This window comes from Artemia franciscana, chromosome 10 (assembly GCF_032884065.1).
Source record: "Artemia franciscana chromosome 10, ASM3288406v1, whole genome shotgun sequence".
In the NCBI taxonomy this organism is placed as follows: domain Eukaryota; kingdom Metazoa; phylum Arthropoda; class Branchiopoda; order Anostraca; family Artemiidae; genus Artemia; species Artemia franciscana.
The window spans coordinates 3764725-3777195 of NC_088872.1; the positions used below are offsets into that span (position 1 = coordinate 3764725).

Sequence of the window (12471 nt, forward strand, 5' to 3'; positions counted from 1 at the left end):
TTGAGTTGGATCAAAATTATTTTTTCATTAGAAAATTTTACATTAGTCTGACAGAAATACAATGTATTACTTTTTTGTATAAGAAATTTTTGATGTTTATTAAATTTTCAATTAAATATTCCCCCTCAACCCCTTTTTTCTATGGTCGTTCTGCTGTTTATTAGTTTTTTGCCGTCTTTTGCTTTTTGCTGGGATGTCAGCCCGCTCGTTCTTAATTTTAATTAAATAAAAAAAGACAATTTCTTTTTTTTAACAGCAAGTAAGGAGTGACATTGAAACTGAAAACGAACAAAAATGATTACTTATATGAAAGGAGCTGTCCCCTCCTCAACGCCCCGCTCTTTATTCTAAAGTTTGACTCTTTGTCACAACTCTGCTTCTTAAAACAATTAAAAAACTTTAGCGTAAAGAGTGAGGAGTTGAGGAGAACCCCTTTCATATATGGAATTATTTCTGTTTATTTTCAGTTTTAATGACGCTCTTTACTTGCAGTTAAAAAACTTGCTTTTTTTATTTAATTTCTGAGCATTTTTGAATTAATGCATGTTTTGATTTGACCCACTGAACATGAATAAATAAACCAAAACTTGCATATTAATTTTTTTTTTGCTGAATGGATTTATCAGAGTTTTGATCGAACAATCTTGATAAGAAAAGGGGTGAGGGAGGAGGCCAAGTTACCCTCCAATTTGTTTTTACTTAAAAGTGCAACAAGATTTTATTTTTTTTTACGAACGTTTTTGTTAGTAATAAATATACGTACCTTTCGAATGAACTTACGTAAAAAACTAATATAGTAAGAAACTAAAACTAATATACCTCGCTCTTTACACTAAAGCTTGAATTTTCTTCCCAAATCCTTAAGAATGACCTCTGAATCACACTTTAGCGTAAAGAGCAAGGTATTGTGGAGGAGAGGAACCCCCTTATATGCGTAATATTCAATGTTCGTTTTAAGTTTTAATGCTGCTCAGTACTCCCAGTTGGAAAAAAGTTATTTATTTTCTTATTGTTTTTTTTTTTAAATAGTGCTAGAAAATCCTGCGCAACCTTCACGGAAATTCTCTTCCCTCCTGAAAAACTCCTCCATGGAAAACCTCCCACGAAGAACCATGGAGCTTGAAATCCTACAGTATGGTTCTCTGATACGCTGAATCTGATGGTGTGATTTTGGTTAAGATTCTATGACTTTTAGGGGGTGTTTCCCGCTATTTTCTAAAACATGGTAAGTTTTTTTTCAGGCTCGTAACTTTTGATGGGCAAGACTAAACTTGATGTAAACTTATATATTTAAAATCAGCATTGAAAATTCCGTTTTTAGAGTTTTGGTTACTATTGAGCCGGGTCGCTCCTTCGTTATTACAAATTATTTGATTATATGTTTACTTTCTAATATTTGGGCGTCTGCTTGATGAAACAGCTGATATTGGTAAGTCTGCAACCAAATCCAAATTTGAGGCAAATTTTGCTCTTACCTAAACATTAAGATAAACCTAGAATATAACTATATTGAATTTCCATAAAGGATTCTGCTTGTTCTTGTCCTCTCAAATAGAAAAATCATAAAGAAGCAGGTGTTCAGGTCTTCAAGGTTCAAGCATCGTAAAATATAAAAAAAAAAATTCAAAATAAACCAGAGTTTTAAGGGCAAGCTCCAGATCAAATAAATAGGATATACACGTTTGCTTAATTGTAAGTTTACATTCAGACAGTCCTTTTTTCTCACACTTATTTCTGGCAATGAAAAACAGTTGATAGTTTTAGCTGCAAATAAGGAAGCTATTTTATCTTTATCTTGCACGTGTAAGCAGTAACTTCACTTAAATGCCATGATAAAATCCTTCATGATAATGAATGATAATTAAGTGCAGGGGAATCAATTAGGAAGGAGTTCATATAGTAGGTGTAATTTCTACCCTGTTTTCCCCACCTCCCCCTATATTTAGAAAATTATATTTTTTTGCCATTTTCATTAAATTATGTAATTATTTATTTTCGTTGGAAAAAAAATCGTAAAAAAACAAAGTTGACCCCCTAGAACTTGAAAGGTATATTTTGCCCATTACATCCCTACAATTTTACAGCAAAAACTAATACAAAAAACAGTACTAGGAGCAAAAATTTCCATGAGTACCCCGAAGAAAATGAAGAAATAGCTTACAAGGTCCTCAACAGTCTTTCACCTGCCATGAAATCAACAAACTTTATTATATAATTTGGATTCTCTAAGGAAATTAAGTATGGTCAGTTTTCAGTGAAGTGCTATTTCTTCAGACTTGTACAAATACAATTTATTTGAACCAGTTTTGCATACATTCGGTGCGTAAACTGCGAAGCAATAACTTTTGTTCCTTTTAAGTTTTAACTCTGGTCTGTACTTCTAACTTCTATCCAGCTTTTTTTTTTGAAAAATCATACGTTGTGTCTTTTTATATTAAATAAAAAAAACAAGTTTTTTTAACTGAAAGTAAGGAGCTACATTAAAACTTAAAACGCACAGAAATTACTTCGTATATGAAAGAGGCTGCTTCCTCATCAACGCCCCGTTCTTTACGCTAAAGATTGACTCTTTCTCTCAATTCTTCTTTTTAAAACAGTAAACAACTTTAGCGTAAAGAGCGGGGCGTTGATGAGGAAGCAGCCTCTTTCATATACGAAGTAATTTCTGTGCGTTTTAAGTTTTAATGTAGCTCCTTACTTTCAGTTAAAAAAACTTGTTTTTTTTTTATTTAATTTCTGAACGTTTTTGAATCAATGCATGTTTTGATTTTGGCTCTCCGCAGAGGAATAATCAAAACGAAATTTGCATATTATTTTTTTTTTGGCTAAATGGCTTTCTCATAATTTTGATCGAATGATTTTGAGAAAAAAAGAGCGGGGGACGAAGCCTAGTTACCCTCCGATTTTTTGGTTAAATAAAAAGGCAACTAGAACTTTTAATTTTTTACGAATCTTTTTATTGGTAAAAGATTTACGTAACTTATAAATTAGCTTACGTAAAGAACTTTTGTATTCTCATGTTTTTATTACATATATGAGGGGATTCGCCCCTTCGTCAGTACCTCGCTCTTTACACTAAAGCTTAAATTTTATCCCAATTTATTAAGAATGACCCCTGAATCACAAAAGCCGTAGAATAAATAGTTGAAATTACTAAAAATACTTTAGCGTAAAGAGCGAGGTATTAGAAGGAGATGATCCCCTCATATGGGTAATAATTTCTGTTTGTTTTAAGTTTTATTGCTGTTCCTTATATCCAGCTTAAAAACCTTTTTCACATTTATTTTTTAATTATTTTTTTTTAAATAATGCTAGTAAATCCTGCTCTCCCTTCATAGAAATTAACTTCTCCCATGACAAATTCTCGATGGAAAGTTCCCCCAGCATATCCCCCTCTTCTCAACCTTTCCCCCCAACCAAACAAAATCCTCCTGAAAACGCCTGTATACTTTCCAATAACCATTACTATATGTAAGCACAGGTCAAAGTTTGTAACTTGTTGCCCCTCCCACGGGGACTTTGGGGGAGTAAGTCGTCCCCAAAAACATAGTTATAAGGTTTTTCGACTAGGCTGAATAAAATGGCTATCTCAGAATTTTGATCCGTTGACTTTGGGAAAATAATTAGCGTGGGAGGGGGCCTAGGTGCCCTCCAATTTTTTTGGTCACTTAAAAAGGGCACTAGAACTTTTCATTTCCGTTAGAATGAGCCCTCTTGCAACATTCTAGGACAACTGGGTCGATAAGATCACCCCTGGGAAAAAAAAAAAAAAACAAAAAACAAAAAAACAAATAAACACGCATCCGTGATCTGCCTTCTGGCAAAAAATGCAAAATTCCACATTTTTGTAGATAGGAGCTCGAAACTTCTACAGTAGGGTTCTCTGATACGCTGAATCTGATGGTGTGATTTTCGTTAAGATTCTATGACTTTTAGGGGGTGTTTCCCCCTATTTTCCAAAATAACGCAAATTTTCTCAGGCTCGTAACTTTTGATGGGTAAGACTAAACTATATGGGTAAGACTCCATTTTTTAGAGTTTTGGTTACTATTGAGCCGGGTCGCTCCTTACTACAGTTCGTTACCACGAACTGTTTGATTTATGAGTAGGCTACAAAGAACAAACCTTAAAAAGGATCTATATTTAACTTAGGTGATCTCTATAAAAAGTTATGTGCCTGAGAGTCTTTGCCTAATTTTGGAAAAAGGATGTAAATGCTCCCAAAAAGGCAAGTGAGCATGATTAAAATCACGCTATCAAATAAAGAATTTGCTGAGCTTTGATCAGATGAAAAGCATCTGAAGCTTTTCAGAGACATTTATACACAGTGATGGCGTATTTGTTCCTGAAAAATTACGTGTTTCATATTAGATAAATGCACAATAATAAATGCATTAATTTTTAAAAGTTGATTCAGCGATGTTTAATAAATCATTGTACAGTAATTTGAAATTGCGCACGAGCAATTATGAAGGAGGGTTAATGGGTCATTGTGTAGGTGGAGGCGGAGGAGGTGCTTGATGCCTCAAGAATTATATTTTAATGCTCAAATGGGCTAGCTCTCTAGGGTCCTCCAAACGACAAAATAATGAAACCTGGCAGGGGGACGTAGAACTTGATTTCAAATCTGTCTTCATGCATGAATGTCGTCAGAAAAAGGACCAAGAGCAGTTAGATTAACACTTAAATGAAAATACCGGAATTTTGTTTATTTTTCTTTTATATCACACACCTGGTTGTAATAAAGCATAAGTAAGGAGCATTCCCTGCTATTACTAAAGTAGCTCCAAGAAAAGAAATTTTGATTAACAATATATGTATTAAAAGTATTAGGATTATTTCTTAGATATAAAACTCACTAAGATTGATTTTAATTACCAAGAGTCATGAGTCTGAGAAAAAGGGAGGAATGCTTTCAAAAGACGAAGTGATTTGGAGGATAATTAAACCTTCGAAATTTAGCATATAAGACAACTTTTTTGTAAAGATTTCAAGCCCTTATCTAACAGAAATGTGACATTTTATTTTTCTTGAGAAGAATAGTCACGGATACGTATTTATTTGTTCATTTATGTGTTCTTTTTTCTCGAAGAGTGATCTTATCAAACCAAATGGCTCTAGAATATCAGAAGAAGGCACATTAGAAAGCAAATTGAACTTTTATAATTACCAGAAGATATTGTGCCAAAAAGAGAAGTATTTTCTACAATGTTGTGGCGTGAATAGACTTTTTAGCCCAAAGGGTGCCGAAAAGCCATCGAGGAAAAATCCTGAGATAGCCAATCAAATTAAATATACTACAAATTAAATATACTATCAGTGCGTAATTAAATAAACTACGCACTGAGCTTTCCAGTCTTAAACTTCAAAGATAAACTTCAGTTTAAACTTCAAAGACAGGAATACTTCACGCTTCCTTAAGATCCAAGTTCTTCATTAAAATGATTAAAAGGTTTTTTTCCAACTGAAAATAAGGAGCAACACTAAAACTCAGAAGGAACAAGATTATTCCATATATGAAGTGATTACTCCCTCCTTAATACCTTGCTCTTTACACTTAAGTTCTTAATATTTTTAAGAAAGGATTTCTACTTCAATTAAATGGCCCTTGTGTTTAAAGAGTAGTTCTTAAAACAATGGAACAAACAGTCAAACTTCAGTGTAAAGAGTAAGATGTTAAGGAGGGGGCAACCCCTTCACATGTAGAATTTTCTTTGTTCGTTTTGAGTTTTAAAGTTGCTCCTTATCTTCAGTTAATTTTTTTTTTAAATTTAATTTCTTATCGTTTTTCTGATAATGGTGGTAAACCTAGCTCACCACCCATGAAAAATTCTCTTGAAATTCCTCCTTGGAAAGTTCCTTCCCCATAAAATACACATCTCTGTAAAAAAAATTTCCAGACAATCCCATGTTTCCTGATAATTCACCCCCCCCTTAAAATTTCTTGCAGAAGATTCAGCCTGAAAAATTGTCCTTGACATAATTTCATTTGCAAAAGAATTTAAATTCTAATTGTTTTTCGATCGTTCCAGATATTCCTCTCTTCCGTAAAATTCTTTTTTGGAAATCTAAATACGCAGAAAATTCCCCTTTCACGATACCCCCAGAACATCTCCACATGCAAAAGTGAATAGGCAGAGACAAATCAGAAAAATAGAAAGAGTTTTTTCTACAGGAATTATGTCAAATCGGCCCTGTGTAAAATCTCCCTCGGAAAGCTCATCCCTGGAAATTCCTCCATACGAAAAATCATCCTCATAAAAACCAATCCTGAGCACATAATCTCCCCTCCTCCAAAAAATGTCTGCATAATTCCCGATAATAAATACTATACGTAAACAATGGGCAAATTTTTAAACTTAAAGACTTATCCCCTGGGGATTGGGGGTTCATGTTACCTCCAAAAGCATAATTTTACAGATTTTGTCACCATGCTAAGCAAAATTACTGTCTTAAAATTTTGATCGGACATTTTTTTGGCGAAAAGGTTGTGGGAGGGGGGCTAGTTGCCCTACAATCTTTTTGGTCGCTTAAAGAGGGCATTAGAACTTTTCATTTTTGTTCAAATGAGCTCGATGTTTTAGGACCGTTAGTTCAATACAATCCCCCGGAGAATAAAAAATACACATACATCCGTGATCGTTCTTCTAACAAAAAAAGAATAATAATAAAAAAAAAAAAATCCACATTTTGGCAGATAAAAGCTAAAAACCTTAGCATTAGGGTTATCCAATACGCTGAATCTGATAATATAATTTTCCTTAAGATTCCTTGACTTTTAGGCGTTGTTTCTCTCCTTTTTTAAATAGGCAAAATTTTCCAGGCCTCATATGCGTAACACTAAGCCTAATTAATCTTATGTATATAAAATTAGCATAATAAGCCGATCCTTTTGGTATATTTACTGATACAATACTTCCTTTTCTTGAGTTTCGGTTACTTTTGAGCCAAGCCGTGTCGCTCCTTACTTACAGTTAGTTACCACAAACTGTTTGAACATTTAATTTTTGTTTTAAAGCTTCGCCTAGCTAAGTTTATTAATTTTCAGCTAAATTAAAATAAGTAGATTGGTATGTAATTTGGCAACAGACATTATGGAGTAGGGTCAGTGGACCTTTGTGTAGGGGAAGGGCGGTGCATGAAGCCTCAAAATTTTTATTTTGCCCCCAAATTGTCTAACTCATTGGAAGCCTTCAAATACATATAGAAAGAGGTTTTGCGGGTAAAGAAAGTTAATATCCAAAAAAATTTGTTGGGCTACACCTTTAATTTTAGGGCTGAAGAGCGATGGCATCAATCTTAATGCAGAAAATATTTTCTATTTATCGTAAAAAAATTGTATTCACATGCCTGCAAGCATAGAGGTGGAAAGTGAGGCAATATCATGTTATATACTTTTTAAATGCCTGTAAATATACATGGAATAATTTCTGTTCGTTTTAATTTTTATTTCGTTCTTTGCTTTCATTTGAGGAAAAGTCTGAAGGCGCTAAAAAAGTCAACACGAGTCTTGGTTAAAACGACACTTTTAATATAGGCTTTACTTTTCACCTCTCTTAAGCCCCCCTCCCAACAAAAAGTCCAATTTTGTCAAACAGTTTGTGGTAACGAACTGTAGTAAGGAGCGACCCGGCTCAATGGTAACCAAAACTCTAAAAAATAGAGCTTTGATACCAATAGCTACATTAAAAGAATCGCATTTTAATGCTGAGTTGAAATATATCAGTTTCAACAAGTTTAGTCTTATCAATCAAAAGTGATAAGCTGATAAAATTTGTATTATTTTAGAAAATAGAGGGAAATAACCCCTAAAAGTCATAGAATCTTAACAAAAATCCCACCATCAGTTTCAGCGTGTCAGAATACCATGATGTAGAAGTTTCAAGCTTCTATCTTCAAAATGTGGAATTTCGCATTTTTTGCCAGAAGACAGATCACGGATACGTGTTTATTTGTTTTTTTTGCATTCTTTTTTCCCGTGGATGATCGTATCGATTCAGTGGTCCTAGAATGTCGCGTGAGGGCTCCTTTTAACGGAAATTAGAAGTTGTAGTGCTTTTTTAAGTGACCAAAAAATTGGAGGGCACCTAAACCCCTCCCACGCTCATTTTTTCCCAAAGTCACCGGATCAAAATTCTGAGGTAGCCATTTTACTAACCATAGTCGAAACACCTAAAAACTATATCTTTAGGGACGACTTACTCCCCCACAGTCTTCGTGGGAGGGGCTGCAGGTTAAAAACTTTGACCAGTGTTTACATATACAAATGGTTATTGGGAAGTGTATAGACGTTTTCAGGGGAATTTTTTGGTTTAGGGAGAGGGGAGTTGAGGAGGGGATACGTGAGAAGATCTTTTCATAGAGGAATTTGTCATGGGGGAAGAGAATTTCAATGAAGGGGACGCAGAATTTTCTAGTATTATTAAAAAAAATGAAAAAATAAATATGGAAAGTTTTTCAACTGAAAGTAGGGAACAGCATTAAAACTGAAAACGAACAGAAATTATTATGCATATGAGGGGTTTACCTCCTCTGAAAAGTTTGCTCTTTAAGCTAAAGTATTTTTACTAATTTCAACTATTTATTCTACGGCTTTTGTGATTCAGGGGTCATTCTTATGGAATTGGGATTTTTTTTCCCAATTACAGAAAAAGAATTTCTCAAAATCTTCCGACTAAAACTATGGGAAAGCCATTTAGATGAAAAAATTAACATGCAAATTTCTTTTTAATTATTAATGTGTGGAGAGCTGAAATAAAAACATGAATCAATTCAAAAACGTTCAGAAATTAAATGAAAAAAACAAGTCTTTTCAACTAAAAGTAAGGAGTAACATTAAAACTTAAAACGAATAGAAATTATTCCGTATATGAAAGGGGCTTTTTCTTCTTCAACGCCCCGCTCTTTACGCTAAAGTTTTATTGTTTTAAAAAGTAGAGTTAACAGAAAGAGTCAAACTTTAGCGTAAAGAGCGGGGCGTTGGGGAGGAAAAGCTCCTTTTATATACGGAATAATTTCTGTTCGTGTTAAGTTTTAATGTAGCTCCTTACTTTCAGTTAAAAAAAAAACTTGTTTTTTTTTAATCACACAAAGAGTCCACGGATTATATTAAAGTAGGTATCTCTGAGGAAATGCAGACGCAAACTGAATTAAAAAGAAAAATCATATATGAAAATCCGAAAATTTTAAAACTGAAAGACATTAAAAGAATTTGAAATATATAGTGAATATAATTTACGGAAGTCCATGTTACTGTTACTGCAATATGTATGCCACGGCGCTGCAAAGAATTTGTATCATCTTTTAAGACAATAAAGTTTGATAAATTTGGCTTCTTTTTTTTCGATTGAATTTGGCTTCTTCTTTTTGATAAATTTTGGCTTCTTCTATAAATTTGGACTTTTCGTTTTAGGAGAACGGGTCATTTGAATTGTATCTTTGTAAACAAAACAAGATTCAAACAAGAAAATTATCCAAATTCAAAAGGGTTGTGCCCTGTTTTTGTCCCCAAATGACGGGCCTGAGATCAATGTTAAAATTAATGATCGCTTCATGAAGACCTTGCTGGAGAAGGATGAACAAATGAATGAAGGCCCTCCAGAGCCATTTCTGATGCATAGGACGTCAAATCGACGTTTCAGTTGCGGGGTCTTTTTTACACGGACAAGTATCCAGGTTGTCGCCTTGGCGGGGAAGAGACACAGTTGTTTGTACCATATGGCACTAAATGATGGCACTATGCAGATTTCGAAGTAAACTGCTAGTCATGCTAGTTAGTAGACGATTTATGAGCAAACACAGAACTCACTGTGATATTGACGTTCGTCTCGTGTTTTGCCTAAATTTACTTGTTTTTGAAAATGGGGAACATAAAGTTTTTTGTCTAGATTTTTAAACCATTGAAAAAGCTTTCATATAATTTGTATTTCTCAGTATTTTCACCCTCTTTGGGTGGGTAAAAATTAATTGATATTTGGCAAAAAATGACAGAAGTGCTTCTTTGCAGTAGTGCTCTGCACTACTGAACTGCACTTTGAACTGCGTTTCGAGTATTGAACTGCTTGACGATTTTCAAACAGTCCGATTTGGTGTTGATATGATTTGCCTGCTATTCCCTATGGCCTGTACGTGTTCTGAAAGTAACAAAGGATGATGGTGTAAATAGCAGTGTAAATGGGACATTTGACAGAACTTGAGACTTTTATTATTAATCTAACCTACTTTCAAAACTTTATATTTTGCTATAAGGATCATTAGGAAATAGTAATATCTGGAAAGAGTCTGGTATCATTTGAAGAGTATTTTCAATTAGCAAAAACAGTCAAGAATGTCAAAAATATTTTGAAAAATTACAGCATTTTCCTGGCACTTCAATTCAACTTTTTAATTTACAAACAAGAACATAACAACTAAATTACTAATAACTGCCCCAACAACGATACAAAAAAGTACTTGTGACGGGGTAGCTACTTACATTTTCTAAGCAAATAATTAATGAAACTAACAAATTAAATTAATTAAATGAATATGCTACGGCTAGAATTCGAAATATAGCTGAGATGGATAACCTAAAAGTTTTGGCTAGGAATGTAATTATTCAAGGCTACAGTCCAATTTTCGACAGGATTTAACGGGAGTTGAAAGTATATAGATGACAAACTTCAAATCAGGAACTTGACATCAAACTTGATGACATTACTGAAGAAAGACTTGCTAGATTGTCTCATATTCAACAGTCTAAAACAGAAGCCTGGAGCTGACTTGAAATCAAGTGTCTTCACAACTTCTATCTTCAAAGATGTACAGTACTGGTTTGTCCGAAGAGACATTTCTAGTCTATTTGCTTCAAACTGAACCAACCTCCTAGTAGTTCTAGCGTTGGATTTGCACCAGTAATGGTTAAGTGCCATACAGAAACAGCAAGAAAAATATTTGCAAGCAAGGCTAAGTTGTTGGTTTCTGGTACGTTTGGGTCGGAATAACTCTCGAAACGACATCGCAATATTTTGAACTCTTCAAGGAATCGGTTTGGAGTGAAGCATGTATGAACAGAAGAGGGAGAAATATGCTTAAGAGATTACCCGGAGAGCCCTCTGGACGAAAAATAAAATGTCCACCGGAATGCGTGCAGTCTATTATTTCGTAGTCATTTCCTAATTTTTTTCCATGACTCTTTTCTTGAGTTGATCTTTCTTTCTTTTTTTCTCTCTTAATTTTTATTTAATTATTGGTCACATTTCTTTTTTTTTCTTCTTATTCTCTTGTATGGATGTTATTTATTTACTTCCTGTTCGGTTGATCTTGCTTCATCAATACTTGTTGAACTGATGCGCCGACCTTTTATCTTGAAGAAGTTTTGTCGGTAAATATAGCAAGCGATAGAGAGAGACCCTGATTCATCCCAAATAAGTAGTAGTACATAAGTTAAAGCCCCTGGTTTAAAGCTCTGAGAAGTTGTCTTAGTGTTTTGTTGTTTGTGGAACTGTCATTTGACAACTGGGTATAAGGATATGGTGCAATCCTTGAAGACTCTAACGGAAAAAAAGATTTTTTGGTATGTGTGAAAGTTTTTTTTTTTAATTAGAAAGTTCTCTTTAGTTGAATTCGTTTCAAAATTATGATTTGGAGGTAAGAAACCATGTATTACTTCAGAGAGGGGGAATTGCATGTTTAATAAGGAAGTCTCTGAATTATCAAGTGAGAAATGATATGGAAGTATGGGTTTAGGTATGGAATTTAGAAGTTAAGTTCGGGGGGGGGGAAGTCATTATTCTTGTTATGTATAATCCTGGCAGAGCCAGTTGGGATGACTTTTCACTTGGTTTGGAAGAACTGATGGTGAGGTGTCTCGTGCCAGATTTGATTTTGTCTTGGATTTTTAACCTATAGGCTGCTAATGATCTTTTCCGTTTAGAATCTATTCGGTACACGTCTAAGAAACCACTCAGGGACTTTGTCGACAATATATCTGTGGGTTCGAAGATTTTAGTCAGATTTACGCTAATTTTGGCTCTCTACCCTTGCTCAGATATTTACCATTTATTGGTGCCGTTCATGTTAGGTGAAAAAGTGTGATTTCGACAAAAAAAGGCAGAGACCCGTGAGTTAGAAAATAAAATCTATGAAATTTTGGGGAAGATTTAAGTTGCATTAGCTTGGAAGATGATTTAAATATAATATATGATGCTTCTAGTGCATTTGATGGTATGCTAGAAACTATTCAGCCAGTACAGGATATGACGTGCCCAATCAAACTTGTAAAGCTGAAAAAATACACCCAGGAGGCCTGGGACTACTGAAGAAATACTTAAAGCGTATTGCCTTAGAAATAGACTTTATCAGGACTATCCATTACTGAATGTATATGTAAGCTTGAGTAGTTCAAAGCAGCTCGGAATCATATCAACTCAGTGAGAAGAAAACCAAAGAAATAATATTTTGCCAATAGACTAACAGGCTAATAGATCTTTA

General features: G+C 34.1%; 1 protein-coding gene across 1 annotated transcript in view; it reads right to left on the reverse strand.

The window, feature by feature from the left end:
- Positions 1-12471, reverse strand: part of LOC136031668 (neurotrophin 1-like) — a 32993-nt gene that overhangs the window by 10121 nt on the left and 10401 nt on the right. The gene's annotated exons all lie outside the window — the stretch shown is intronic.